General features: G+C 43.6%; 1 protein-coding gene across 2 annotated transcripts in view; it reads right to left on the bottom strand.

Moving 5' to 3' along the window:
• Nucleotides 1-15,173, bottom strand: part of PTPRF (protein tyrosine phosphatase receptor type F) — a 1,415,717-nt gene extending 1,400,544 nt beyond the window's left edge. For both annotated transcript variants that reach the window (XM_068239458.1, XM_068239459.1), the window contains exon 1: nt 15,049-15,173. The gene's annotated coding sequence lies outside the window, so the exon portion shown is untranslated. The remainder of the gene's footprint in view (nt 1-15,048) is intronic.
• Between the last annotated feature and the right edge of the window lie 225 nt (nt 15,174-15,398).

Genomic DNA, 15,398 nt, shown 5'->3' with positions numbered 1-15,398 from the left:
ACATGTGACATTCTTTACTGGCAAAATGGTAAACTGATCATGAGATAAACAATTGTATTTATCTTCCTTCTCCTAAAAACTTTTGTTTAGATATCCCATGGTTTTATTTTATATTTAAACATTTAAGGTAGCCATACACTGGTCGATTTGACATCAGATCCGACCAACAGATAGATCCTTCTCTGATCGAATCTGATCAGAGGGGGATCGTATGGCTGCCTTTACTGCAAACAGATTGTGGATCGATTTCAGCCTGAAACCGTTCACAATCTGTGGTGGTGGTGCTGCCGTTTACCTGCTCGGCTGGCGCAACTCCCCTGGTCTCCGCTGTCTTCTTCTCCGCTCTGGTCTGGTCTCCGGATCCAGCAGGCTTCACTTCTCCCTGTCTGGGGGTAGTTTAAACAGTAGAGCGCCCTCGACTGTTTAAACTTCCTGTCGGGACAGGAAGAAGTGAAGCCTGCTGGATCCGGAGCCCAGCGCGGAGACGGAGCAGCGGAGACCAGGGGAGTCGCGCCGGTGGAGCACGTAATGTATTGCAGCTGTATTGCGTCAGACGTCGGGCACTTGAACGCCGCTAGCGACGCGCTCCCTACCCGCGGACGATCGACGATAATTTCCCCCACGGAGCGATCGACAGGATCGATCTATTTCGGGACGAAATAGATCGAAATTTAGCGTTAACGTTAACGATTTGACAGCAGATTCGATCCCAGTGATCGAATCTGCTGTCGATCGGCGGGGAATCGGCCTAGTGTATGGCCAGCTTTACAAAGCAGATTGAATGTTGTATTGTCTCTGCACAATGGCAGTCTATTAAGTGCCCCATAGTTAAAATACATGAACTATTAACCTTTTTTTTATCTATCTTTTGCAGTCAGAAGTTGTATTCTGCCAGGAAAACTTATGGCTGTAGTTTGCTTATCAGTGAGGTTTACCATATTCCCGCAAGTTATGACAAGAGAGAAGCTGTCACTTGCATGCCTGATAATGAACTCTTTCAGGCAGCAAAACAAAAAAAGAAAAACAGACAGGTTTTTAATGTTTTGCACTGTACATACACATATTAAGTTAATCTCACCAGGTGCCATATGCAATTACATTTTACACCTGAGTTTTCTCCCAGATGATATTTTCACAACATGTAAATAAAATGCCTTTTACACACCCAGCAAGCAAACAAACTCAAAATACTCAAAATAATTTTGACAGTTCCTTTTCACCTACTTTTTAGTACTTTTTCCATTGCAAAGTGCTAAAAGGGTAATTTAAATTGTAGATGAAAAATTATCTCCTAGGAGAAAAAGTGAATTGCATATGGGCCCATGTCACATGTCACCTCAGGTATACTTTAATAACTTTATATTCTGAATTTTTCTAGTTTAATCACAGTTTACCACATTCACTCAAGAGTGGAGTTACTCTTTAATTTCTCCCAACGCAGCCCATATAATCCCACCTACCTCTAGACAGAGCCATTAGCTTCAGAAAATTATCTGTGTAGTTGTACCGTAACAACATGAACGCCTCTCTCTCCCCACCACTGAACGCCAGTGACATTATCAGGCTGGAATAAAAGCTTCATCTGATTTCATCGGGTTTTATTATCCCACACGAGGCAGCAGAGATTTTTCACAACGACTTTCTTCAAATGACCTGCCATGAGAGAAATCAGGAGCCGTACGCAGGGAACGGGACTGGCAAAGATGGAAAGGTAACAAAAGGAGGGTTTTTTTCCACAATGTGACTTGTAATGTTCCCTCAACAGCCACTTAAAGTACAATTCCAATGTAATGGAAAGGCAGGTTATTGTTTTAAAATGCAGAGACTTTGACGTCACCAAATGCATCCTGTATAAAAAAGAGACCTGGTTTCAGGCCCGTTCACATTACACGTGCCGTATTTTAATATACAGAATTAATGGTTGGCAATAGCTGCAATCTGACAGAGCCATAGGGCCTAATGCACATTTCATACTGGGCTTCCTTCAGTACTGTATGCATAATAACCGCATGACACAGACCACAAAAAAAGTTTTTCAAGGACAATGACTGTGCAAAGAGGTATAACCAGAGACGCTCATTACCAGCATAGCGCCATTAAAGAGCTAGTACAGTGGCAGGAAGAGGGTCCTATAGACCCATTCAGGTCAAGAGGCCCTGGTCCAGTTGCAACCTCTGCAACCCCTTTTGCAATACCACTGGTGGGCAACACTCTGCCCAGTGTTCTACCCAGGCTCTTTTAGCCGGGTGCTCCACCCGGATAATTTTGGTAAGCACCCGGCTGTCATCGGCTTGCCTCGAAGGCGGACTTCAGTCTCCCAGCGGCGATCGCCGCTCGGAAACTGTTAGACTGCGAAATAGCTGTCTATAAAAATTGTATAGCGCTGCGATCTGTACTGGGAACAGACGTGTGACACGGCTGTCCCCTCCGTTACAGCGGAAGTGATCCGCTGTCATAGACTGAAGCCTATGAAAGCCAGGCATGCTGATTGGCTGGCGGGGGGAGGGAGTGAGGGAGCGGGGAAAAAAAAAAAGAAATATATTATAAAAATAATAAAATAAATATTTTTTAAAAATGAACACGGGGGAGCAATCAGACCCCACCAACAGAGAGCTCTGTTGGTGGGGAGAAAAGAGGGGGGTGGGGATCACTTGTGTGCTGAGTTGTGCGGCCCTGCAGTGAGGCCTTAAAGCTGCAGTGGCCAATTTCAACAAAAATGGCCTGGTCTTTAGGGGGGTTTAACACTGCGGTCCTCAAGTGGTTAAAGGACAACTGAAGTGAGAGAGATATGATGGCTGCCATATTTATTTCCTTTTAACCAATGAGCGGATCGTTCAGAAACAGCCTTATCAGTCCACAGACAGCGCGTACACACGCGCATACTGTCGGCTAAAGACCGCCCAGCAGGAGAATCTGACGGACCCGTCGTTCTCTTTAGTAGTTCATGTGTACGCACCTTTAGACCCTGAACAAGCATGCGGCAGATAAGGTGTTTTTGACATTGTCAGATCTGACAAGATTATCTGCATGCTTGTTTCTAATGTTATTCAGACACTACTGCAGCCAAATAGACCAGCAGGACTGCCAGGCAACTGGTATTGTTTAAAAGGAAACAAATATGGCAGCCACCATAGTCTTCTCACTTCAGTTGTCCTTTAAAGGGGCACTATGGCAAAAAAAATTGTAAAATTTAACCACTTGAGGACTGCAGGGCTAAACCCCCCTAGTGACCAGGCAATTTTTAGCTAAATTGGCCACTGCAGCTTTAAGGCCAAGCTGCAGGTCCGCACAACTCAGCACACAAGCTCTGTTGGTGGGGTCTGATCGCTCCCCCCATGTTTATTTTTTTTTAAATAAATATTATTGTTTTGTTTTGTTTTTTAAAAAAAACCCTGTTTCTTTAAGTTTATTCCCTCCCCACAGCCAGCCAATTATGGCGATCGGCTGTCATAGGCTTCTGCCTATGAGAGCCGATCGCTCTCTTGTCCCCCATGGGGACAGCCGTGTCACACGGCTGTCCCCAGTGCAGCGCTGCTGCTCATTGCAGCGCTGCACCTAGTAAATAGACGGCGTGATCGCCGTCTAACAGTCTCCCGAGTGGCATCAGCCGCTCGGAGACTGAAGGCGGGGCGGAGCTCCGCCCTCCGAGCATGAGATGCGCGCGCACCATGCGCGCGATCTCATGCAAAACAGAGCCCCAGGACTTTACGCCAATTGGCGTTAGGCGGTCCTGGGGCTGCCGCCGCGGCCACGCCTGCTGGCGTGACGCGGGCGGCAGAAGGTTAAAATATGTGGAAACATAAACAAATAAGAAGTACGTTTTTCCAGAGTAAAATGAGCCATAAATTACTTTTCTTCTATGTTGCTGTTACTTACAGTAGGTAGCAAAAATCTGAAAGAAGCGACAGGTTTTGGACTAGTCCATCTCTTCATGGGGGGATTCTTAGGGATTTATTTATTGAATGGCAGTTGCTCTGTCCAACTGCCAAAAAACTGTGTAGCGAGCAGGGAAGCTGGCCAGCATCATTGTTTAAATCCTCTTTAGGGAAGATCTTTATAAAAAATAAAAGCCTCGCTGAGAATCCCCTATCAAGAGATGGACTAGTCCAAAACCTGTAGCTTCTGTCAGATTTCTACTACCTACTGTAAGTGACAGCAACATAGGAGAAAATAAATTTATGGCTCATTTTACTCTGGAAAAAACGTACTTCTTATTTGTCTATGTTTGCACATATTTTAAATTTTAAAATTGTTTGCTATAGTGCCCCTTTAATGTGTAAATTGGTCATTTTTTCTGCTGGAAATCGTGAATTCAATTGCACAGTGTAAGCGCCAATGGTGTTGAAACTCACATAGAATAAAAAGAAAAAATTGGGATCAGATTGCAGCGCATTTGTAATGTCAATCACCATTTTCATTGGTAAAGAGGCCTACATCATATTTGCCCAGACTGACCACAAATCCATATTTGGTAATTTGTGTACATCTACACAGCTTTAGTGTCATACAAACAAGTCATAAGCGATTTCTGACACAGAAAAGTTTTGCTTTCTCACTCAGATACATTAGGTTCATGTTATGAGACCAGATATCAAAGTTAGAGTTCCCCTTTAAGTCACGCAAACTGTACCTAACTTGTTCCAGAGACCTTTTTTCATAACAAGGAATCAATTAAGGCTGAAATTATTGATAATTCTTGCAGGCCTCACATCCAACAATCTATAGGTCACGAGAAGCAAACATTAAGCTGCACTTTCAAACATGATCAATATTTCAGAACGTCTCCTGCACAATTAAAGGACAACTGGAGACACTTTGAAAGATGCAATTATTTCCATTGTCACAACCTTAAAGGGCCACCAGAAGTGAACTGCAAGCTGTTGTAAGTAAAGCAGTTCTTTGTCAGCTTCACACATAAGTAAAAGATAGATGAGCATATCACAGCTTTGGTAGCTTTACAGATGGATGAATAAGGCTGAAATTGAATTCCAAAAACCACATTAAAAGGCACAATACAAACATAAATCTGTAACCTGGCCCTGTGCCTATCTCTGAAATGTAAGAAAAAAGGTTTAGGTTTAAGGACAACTGAAGTGAAAGGGATATGGAGGCTGCTGTATTTATTTCCTTTTAAGCAATACCAGTTGCCTGGCTACCTTGCTGATCCTTTGCCTCTAATACTTTGGGACATAGACCCTGAACAAGCATGCGACAGATAAGATGTTTCTGACATTGTTGTCAGATCTGGCAAGATTAGATGCATGCTTGTTTCTGGTGTTATTCAGACACTGCTTCGGCCAAATAGATCAGCAGGGCTGGCAGGTAACTGGTATTGTTTAAAAGGAAATAAATAAGGAAGCCTCCATATACCTCTCACTTCAGTTGTCCTTAAAGGCTGGTTTTATATGTATGCGGTGTGGTGCTCCCACAGCAGCCTGCCACAGGACCACCGCACAAATCTGCCCTTCATATGACCATGCGTCAGAGTGAAACAGGGTCATACGCATAGGCCCGCCCCCGGTCTGTGACGTGCTGCCTGCTGGACAGGAAGTATGTCACCTGGACAACAGAAAAGAAGGAAGGGAAGACAGAAAATGAGATGACTATACAGTAACCGATCCCCTTGGGTCTAAAAAGTGGTTCTCTGGGTAAGGAATGGGTCACAACCTTCCACCAAGAGCGGACATAATAACTCGATTTTCTGCTTATAGTTGAGGTGAAAAAGAGATAAAAATATAATTGATGACATGAGTTTTGTGAATGAGCCCCAATGTTGGAAAGAGCCAGATTTCAGAAGGCTTAAAGGTAAACATTAGAAGCTTGAATTGTATAAGAAGTTTAATGGGCAGTGCTGGGACCAGCTGTCTCACTCGTCAAGGGAACTCTCTACCTATCTACCAGTACTCTACCAGTACTGGCAAAGTAAATGTGATAAAGAAATCAGCAGAGGATTGGGGAGGGATGTATGCTTTCTAATGTGCCCATGTCTGGACTATGAAGTGGAACACCAAGAGTACAAATGAGAACACTTAAAATCCGGGCTGTGGAGTCGGAGCAATTCTGGGTACCTGGAGTCGGAGGTTTCATAAACTGAGGAATCGGAGTCGGAGGTGGATGATTTTTGTACCAAATCTACAGGCCTGGTAAGTATTAAGGTGGCCACACACCATACAATTTTTTAAATATCTGTTCAATTTAAGAATTGCAATTAATTTTTCTGACTGATTGTAACATTTCAAAAATCTGACCAATGTACCACACACCTATGTTCAATTTTTTCCCCAATTATGATAAAAATGATTGGAAACTGTAACAAAATTGATAGGGTGTGTATATTAATAAATTGACAATCCAACACACACCATACAATCTTTAGAAAGATTGAAGAAAAATATCTGGCAGTCCGGATCGATTAAAATCGAAGAAAACGGGAAATCCGATCGGATTTTTCAGTCGAATGAAAAAAAAGCTTTCGTTTTTTTCGGGAGATACGATCGTTTTTATCGAATTACTGTAAAATCGGATCATTTTATTGTATCGTGTGTGGCCACCTTTAGACTAAGGAGTCGGAGTCAAGGAGTCGAAGCAATTTTGGTTACCTGGACTCGGAGTCGGTGGTTTCATATACTGAGGAGTCAGAGTTGGATGATTTTTCTACCGACTCCACAGCCCTGCTTAAAATGTTTCTGTTATTTATTCCTGTGATCCACCTAAAGAGATTTCCTTATTTCCAATAAAACCACACAAGTATGAAGAAGAAATATCCCATAGGAACAGTAGCGTAACAATAAAGGGTGCAAAGGTTACGACTGCACCAGGGTCTTTGGCCCTCTACATATACATTGAATGGTGGTCATAAACAAACCATTCTTTTTCCTTACACCTGTGACACAATGAATGTCCTTGGAAAGCTGGTTTTGGTGGTCTGTATCATGCGACTGCTGCTATACAATGTTGTAGGGAAACTCCATGTAAAATATTTATGGGGCCCATGGCTTTGAAACTATACCACTGCGTAGGGACTACAGACATCAGTAAAAACTTGACACAAGCCCAAATCCTCCCTAAGAGCTCATTCCCACTGCAGGCGTTTTCTCAATTTTTTCTCCTGCATGCGATTTCTAAAAACGCCCCCTGAACGCTCGTGCAATGAATGTCTATGAGAAGGTTCATTTCAGCACGGGTCGTGTGCTGGGCGGGCAGCAAAGCGGTGCCTGGACCATTTTGGGGGCGATTCCGACTCAATGGAAGGTATAGGAGAAATGCAAAACGCTCTCAAGATCGCTTTGTGTAGTGATTGCGTTCGCGTTTTTAAGAATAAATACATTGTATTTATTCTTTTCCGGGTCAAAGAGTTCACTTCCTGACTTGCGTCAATGAGTGAATTACAAAACCCCCCGGGAAAAACGTTTAGAAAACCGCTTAGCACAAAACGAATCGCCCACCCATGTGCTGGGAATCGAAAAAAAATATGCGTCAAAAACCGCTAATGGCAACGCGAACCGAACACCATGTGAACAAGGCCTTAGCCTTGCTAATAATTTTGGCTGGGGTTTCGCTTTAAGCATGTGGTTGGCTGGGGTGTAACTTTTTCCAAGGCACAACTGCTTCCAGTTCAGTTATGCCATAACAAATACTGCAAAACAGCCTGAAGCAGCAGACAAGCTGGATGAATAGCCTGCACAAGTAGACTATCGCAGAGTACATGATAAATGCCTCACTGTAGGTATGGAAACATTTACATATTTATGAAAGCTATTAGAAATTCCATTTTTGCTTGAGGTTTACAGGTCCATTAACATATGTTAATCAGTGTCAGGTAAATAAAGTTTTGCTTTATCGTTTAGCTATTTTATAACAGGACTGGTTTGCACACCATCATTTTTCAGTCATAAAAATACACCTGTTCACAAGGCGCTCCTTCCACTGGGATTCCTGATCTGTAGAGCTCTGTACTGTAGTGCAAACAAGTACAAAATAACTGTCTCTTGCATTATTAAGAGTTATACAAGCAGGAAACCCATCAGTGTACTGGAAATACGTGATATCACTGAAGTCATGTGCCTTCTTGTAGCTTTTAAACCCCTAATTCTCAAAAGAATCCAACACCACAACCACCGCAGAGCCCTGCTGTCTAAATGGCCGGAGTGCTCGCCACCGCCGCCCAAAGCCTGCCTACGCATACACCACAACAGCCGCACTACGCCGCTGCCCACATTAAGCCACCACCCACAACTGCTCCTCCTAAACTTAGCTGCTGCCCAGGGTCCAAGCATATTCACAACCTTCAGTTAGTATATACTGTAGGATTCCTAGTAGATCGGCTGTTGAATGGAGCAGTTACTACTTACTAACTGTGCAGTTTAATTATCAATTGGCCTCAGTGTGTCCACGTCATGCATAATTACAACTGTCCTTTGGTGATATAGACTGCGTTAGCAGGTACTGCATCTGTGATGTCACTGGCTTCTAAGTGATTGGTTGCATGTTTATTCCAGAGCTGTGATGTCACTGGCTTCTAATCAACCGATTGGTTGCATGTGTATTCCGGCTCTGTGATGTCACTGGCTTCTAATCAATTCATTGGAAGAAGGGTAGGAACATCGGTGCGGTGCTCCTCTTCAGGCAGGAGCATGGGTGTGCTGCAGAAGAGGGAAGCCTCTACAGCTTACAGGAGCTTCCCACGCTGTCGTCCGGTACCCCATCGCCAGGTGCTGATCCCCCTGAAGGAAACTGACAGGGGCTTGTCAGTAGGAACCGCCTCAGGTTCTCTTTAACACTGATGGGAAAATTGCTTCTAGGCGCATTTTGACGCAGGGCCCCAATCACTTGTATAGAATGGGGCTGCCCTCAGCAGCATGAATCACCTGGCACCGCGGCTTGTGTAATAAGGCCCTTCGTGTCCTCTGCCTGTGTTATGACAATAGCTCCTAAGGATGCGATTGCCAAAGTGTAGTTTGCCTACATGATGTCACTAGCAGCTAATGAACATATTGGCAGGATGCTCGCTTAGCCTCACAGTACACCTACCGCCTCTGAGTCTAAGCAACAGGTTCATGTCACATTAAAGCACTTTGGAATGCTTTTAACAAAGCAATCTCACACTAATGAGCTAAAGGCCTCGACAGCACATACGGAATGACACAAATGTGTGGAAAAAAATGCCGAACCTGGAAGCGAGTGGTTGGGAAAGAAGATGAAAATAATTTGCATCACAGAGACGGGCTGAGATTCTGCCACTGCCGACCATTTAGTATTGAAAGTTATCTCCTCATCACCTGAAAACACATTTATCAAATCACAGGACAGTGCAAATCACTGTATATATAGAAGTTAAACTGTCAGGGCCCATTCAGTAAAGGCATTTATTCCTGCTGATGAACTCTTTGATTTTAAAGCAGTTTGATAATTCTGAGACTGTCCAGAATCTCTGCACATCAGCCGAGTATTAAGCTTGGTTCACACTGGACAAAAAAAAAAGTCAATTTAGCAGACCGTAGCGGAATGAACCCTAACGGATGTGAACAGATCCTATGGTAATCAATAGGATCCGTTTACATTGCACCGTTCAAATGGATCTGTTCGGCCTGTTCCACTGCAAGTTTGGGTCTGGAATGATTTTTCCAGATCGGCCCGCCGGTAGCATTGAACGCATGCTGACAGAAGGGAGGGTGACAGATGGAAAATTTATGCCTTTTAAAAACTGGTTCGTTCCACAGATCACTTTTTACATGGATCAGTTTTTCATCCTTAGAAGTGCGAACCGGCCTAAAGGTGTGTTCACACCATGCACGTTGCGTTGGGCTGCTGCATATAAATGCGCTGCTTATACAGTAGTATGGGCATGTTCACAGCTCTGCATTGTGACGCATCATGTTATCATCAAACGTTCTACAGTGTATTAGTAGAATAAAAGTGCTGAGCACCAAAGCGTAAGCTTGCAGGTTTATTTCTTCAGAGTCACATACAGCCAATAAAGCAACATTGGGTTACAAATGGCTTAACAGTCGGGATAGAGAACCAGCTTCCTTCCAATGATGAAAGTTCCAGGTAAGTTTTTCCTATTAAAACATCCTTTTTCTTAGGAAAATAATATTGTAAGTGCCGACTAAGAGTTGAATGCAATTTCATAACCAAAACTTAAAATTTAGGTGTGGATCACTTTTTTCCAATTAAGCTGTTAAATAACATTACACTTTCTGAATCTAAGTTGCCCCGTACAAAACTCCAGTAACTGGACAAAAAAAGGTCAAATTTATACCTTACCCAAAGTGACATGTGGCATGATGAGATAACCATGTGAACATAGAGTAACAATCTACTTAGAATTTGCAGTTCTTGTTTCACTCAGGTTTGCATTAAAGCTGGACTGTGCTCTGTGCTTGTTTAGCTCGATCAGTGTGTCTTATCAGCAGCTGGTGAGCTGTGTGTGAGCTGGCAGCTCTGTGCCCTGTTTAAATACAGGCTTGACCCTTCCATTGCTTCTAGTAAAGTGAATCCAAGTAAACTTCTGGGATTTTTTAGGATTTCCATACACTGAATAAATGTTTTCCCTTAAAGGTTATCATGCCATGTCTAATCTTTTAGAGCAGAGAGTAAGTTCTGAGTTTAGTTCCACTTTAAGATTACTAGTGCAATTAAAATTGTTCAATGTAATTTTTTTTAAGTTAAATTAATTTAATTTAAAATGAAACTGACACCCCCCTAGCATACTTGTAATCAATGTCAATAACATTTGAAGTGAATCTGAATTACAAATAAACTGATAACAAACAATTACTGTATATTCTTGAATATAAGTCAATCCCTCTTAAAGTTGATTTTTTTACTTACTCAAATATAAGTCAACCCAAAGTTAATGGCTGCACTTGGGGTTCAGGATGAATTAACAGCCGCATTTAGGGACCAGAAGGGGTTAATGATTGCACTGCACAAAGTAATGCAGCCATTATCCCGTACTGGCCCTTAAGTGCAGCCAATAACTCCTCCAGGTCCCCAAATACATTTGCAAATTCCCTCATGGCATCTGTTTAGCTCCCATACAGAGTAATAATAACCTACTGACGTTCTTACCTCTTCCCTGTTGTTGCGAGTGTTTGTTACAGTCATATACAAGTTGTATGACCTCTTAATAATTATAAGGGAGAATTACACTGAATTGTGACTTTTCCACCTGCAGAAAGGCTGATTAATACTGTAGTACTGCATTACTAAATCACAAAAAGGGAACAGAGGCAAGTTCTATCTAGGATTGGCTCTAGTTGCACAAATTTATTTCATCATGCTATGTGCCCCTTAGAATGTATATTAAGTGTTTATAGAATCCCCTAAATAAGGCCTGGAACCCACTACAAATCGCTGTCGCTAATCGCAATAGCTAGCGTTTTGTATGAGCGGTTTGTAAGCGATTGCATGAGCATTTTCGGTAGCGATTTTAAAAAGTGCAATCAATTTACCAGCGGTTGTGTAGCGATTAGCGGTTTTAATTCTGATTGGTCCTTTCAAATAATTTTAATTTTGGTACAGTGTGCAGTAACTTCAAATCGCTGGCAAAATCGCGCTGTGCAGGTTTTGGTGAGCGATTACGCCAGCGTTTATATACTTTACACTGCAGAAACACTAAATGCGAAAAATGCTGCATGTCCTGAGTTTTGCGATTTAGTAATCGTAATCGCTCAAGTGGAATTTGGCCCATCCATCAACATTAGCTGGGCATTTAGGGAAATCGCTATCGCTTTGAATGACTCCCTAAATACTCAGAAAATCTCTTTAGTGGGTTCCAGCCCTAAATGTATTTTTTAAGTAAACTGCAGCAGTCATGTGACCGCCGCTGTTCTGTGAGCTCCACTAATAATAATCCTAATCTTAACATTTGTATAGTGTGTGTGATTCAGACCCTACTGTAGCCAAAGAGATCAGCAGGATTGCCAGGCAAATAAATATGGCAGCCACCACTTGCTTCTCCCTTCAGGTGTACTTTAAGGGTTTTGGCAACCATGGCCCAAACTCTACTCCATGTGACTGTACTGTATTTCAAGCTGAGAATAACTGCCAAGGTTTGGGAATAACAGCATCTGCATGTCTACTGCCTGTAAGTGTAGGAAAATACCAAGACCATTCAGGGCCATCAGCAAGATAATTTTATGAAGCAGTCAGAGCAGAGACAGAGGAAATGCTGTGTCTACTGCAGCCTTTTGATCTTTTTTAAGTTTGGTACAAGAGTTCCAGCCTGTCTTAAATGCTGCAGGGTTTTGCCCAAAATCTGTCTTTGTATTGACTTCTCGTAAATCCTTGCACATGAGAAAACAGTACAAAAAGTCGGTGCTTCAGCACTGTAAACAATCAAGCTTCACTCCAAACCTGCATAACATATTTCAGGTACTGGGGGCTGTAAAGGCGGATATGAGGATGAAGGAACAGAGATGACATCACCAGTTTGCGTTCTCATTCATAATCCAATCAGCAGCATGAGACATAAATGATTGACTGCAGAGCTGCAGTTTCTGTACAGTGGAGTCACCTGCCTTACCATACGTTATGGGGGGTAGGTGGGTGAAGGAAGCAGTTAGAATAGACACATGCTGGGTGTGCTGTGGAAGTAACAAATGTGAAAGAACAGAGGCAAAAATATTATATTGTAATAAGTAAATAAAAACAAACGTTCACCAATTTGCAATTCAGGTGCTACAAGCATTATTTTGCACCAGAGGAGTCGTGTGTTCCTGCAACACAGGATTATAACTGTTGCATTTTTTGCCTGCCACCTCAGATACTGCCTCATCTGCTGCAGCCCAGCCTTGCAGAGAGCTTTGAACTTCAGGAAGACGCACCAGGCGATGAAGATCTCATCGTTAACGGAGACAGATTTGCAGCAAAGCCTCCTCTATTTGCTTCACCCACCACCACAGAGAAAGGAGGGAATTACCAAGCTATGAATAATGTTACATTATTTCCATTCAACATCCCTTTTATTCCAACACTGAAGGATAGTTAACATCTTACTGCTGCAGAAGCTGTATCTTTCCTGGATGGAGACAACCCTTTCCACTCCGAGGCAACGTCCACCAAGACAGCCAAGACACACCTGCAACAATGACCCGTTCAATACAAAAAAAACCCCAAAAAGATCCTGCCAAACCTAGATCCAATATTTTGTGAGTCTGAACTTATTACAGCTCTGCATTTGGCATACAAGGCATGCGAATGGTATCCAGGTGCATAACTCCTCTATGGATTAAACGTTTAAAAGGAGAGAGAAGATGGATGAGGAATTGCTTCACAATTATACTCTTCCGTAGCTTCCTCAACATCACCAAGAAGGATTCTGTTACCAGCTGCATCCTCAACAGGAACAGCATCAAAAATGTCAACTTCCACTGCTAAGACAATCTCCCAGGCATAATGCTGTTGCCCCTCTTTACACTCCAGCCCCAGGATCTAACATCATCGTAACATGCAGCAGAATCATTGCAATTAATGAGGGCGTATTGATCAGAATAATCGATGAAGTGGACTCGGAGGAGGTGCAAACACAAGTAATCCTGAACAAATGAAATTATCCACTGCCAGGTATAATGACTACCTAGAGAATAAATGCAGCAAGGCTAATACGAGTTGCAACCTTTTTTTATGTGAAATAGTACATGCTGGAGAGACGTATCACGGTCTGTTTTCTTTTTTTTACCCATTCTTGTTTGCAGGAGGCGACTTGATACAGGGATGTATAGGAATGGTTCCTTAAACAAGGAGAGGTATGCAGAAACAGGGGACAGGTGGTAGCTTCGTTGACATTCTTGGGAAAGGTTCACCAGGGAGACAGAAGGAAAATGTAAAACAATTCACAGCTGAAAGGGTCTGTAATACTATGTATGAATCTCATGAATCTCAAGGCACGCAACAGATTAACCCAATGGATGCCAAACAGGATTGCAGTTCTGAGAAAGGCAACAGATCAATCATAACAAACAAAACTAAGTGAAAAAACCACCTTGTAAAATAAGCAAAGACCATGCAATTACGTATATCATTACACATCTTTACACTGTCCACTACCCCAAAAGCAGTGGTACTGGAGGCAAAGCTAAAACGGGATTTTATTAAGCACCTTCAGAAAAGGCATTCTTTTAACTAATGCCTGGCGATCTCAAAGGTATTGGCAGCCCCAAGACCCTATGAACAATGCACAAGAGGCTGGCATTTGCCTGGCACTGCTTGAGGATTGGGGGGGGGGGGGGGGTGTAAAAAAAAAGTGTTTCTGCTGATTTTGGAAGTGGCAAAGCTGGAGGTGACAGGCAGCACATACAAAGAGGGAATGAAGAGATAAGGACTGTCAATCATAAGGGGAACTAACTAGTCTGTTCCTGGGGGGGGGGGGGGGGAGGTGTGGAGGACAAGGGCGGCAGATCGGTAAGCAGGGGGCACATGGGGGTGGAAACAGAGTTAGCGGGTGGATGCAGGGCGGGCTAAATGACTGGTTAAATAAAATATAAGGAACACGGCAAGACAATAGGCAAAGCTGGCTAAAGCTGCTGCCACAGATGATACCACCCCGAGTAGTACTGAGCCGCTGAGGGACACTGCATTTGAGATGCACCTGTGGTGCAGAGACTAGTCTCAGGTGCAACTGCTGGAGTGGATGGCATAATACATGGGTCAGGACCTGGACCCACAGGTGCATGCATAGTGGGCACTGCCATTATTATAACTGAACATGTAGATCTGTACAGTGATGCCACTCTGTGAGAAAAGGATGTAAGTTGGCACTGCAATAGGGTCATATAAATGAAGGTGCACCTAAAAGGTGATGCCCTGTCAGGTGCACAGTTGCAGCTGTGAGGGGGCAGGAGTGATGAGGGGGTAGGAGATGAGGGGGGTCAGAGTCTGAGGTAGAAACAGGATTCAATGTTTACAGTTTTATCTGGAGTCACTGCCAATAATACATTCTAAATATCTGAATAAAATTTCCCCCATAATAAAGATGCCAGGCTGCAGACTAGAGGGGCAACGTGCTGTACAGCAATGGGGTGACAGTAAAGTGGCAGAACTTACCATAAGGGAGCATGTCCGGGACGCAGTCCTGGGGGTGTTGCACCTATTTCTGGGCTCCTCTCCCTCTTTTTCTAGCTCTTCTCCTCCGCTCCAGCTGCAGCGCTTCTCTCACTCCTGGGCTTCCACACGTGCCCGCGCAGCGCGCCCCCTCGGATAGTTGTGCCCTCCGCAGCGCGTCCTCCTTCTACACTCACACACGCGCGTTGCACGCGGGGAGAGGGCGCGCGCACAGCCATGGCAGAAGCGGAGCAGCAAGGAGCAGGGGAAAGCGCGGCTCTGAATGGTCTTGCTGTGGGGCGGGGACGCGCTCACCTGTGGCTGAGATGGGGAATTTGGGGAACGTCCGTGAT

This window comes from Hyperolius riggenbachi, chromosome 6, assembly GCF_040937935.1.
Source record: "Hyperolius riggenbachi isolate aHypRig1 chromosome 6, aHypRig1.pri, whole genome shotgun sequence".
Classification (NCBI taxonomy): Eukaryota; Metazoa; Chordata; class Amphibia; order Anura; family Hyperoliidae; genus Hyperolius; species Hyperolius riggenbachi.
This window is presented reverse-complemented; position numbering and strand designations above follow the sequence as displayed.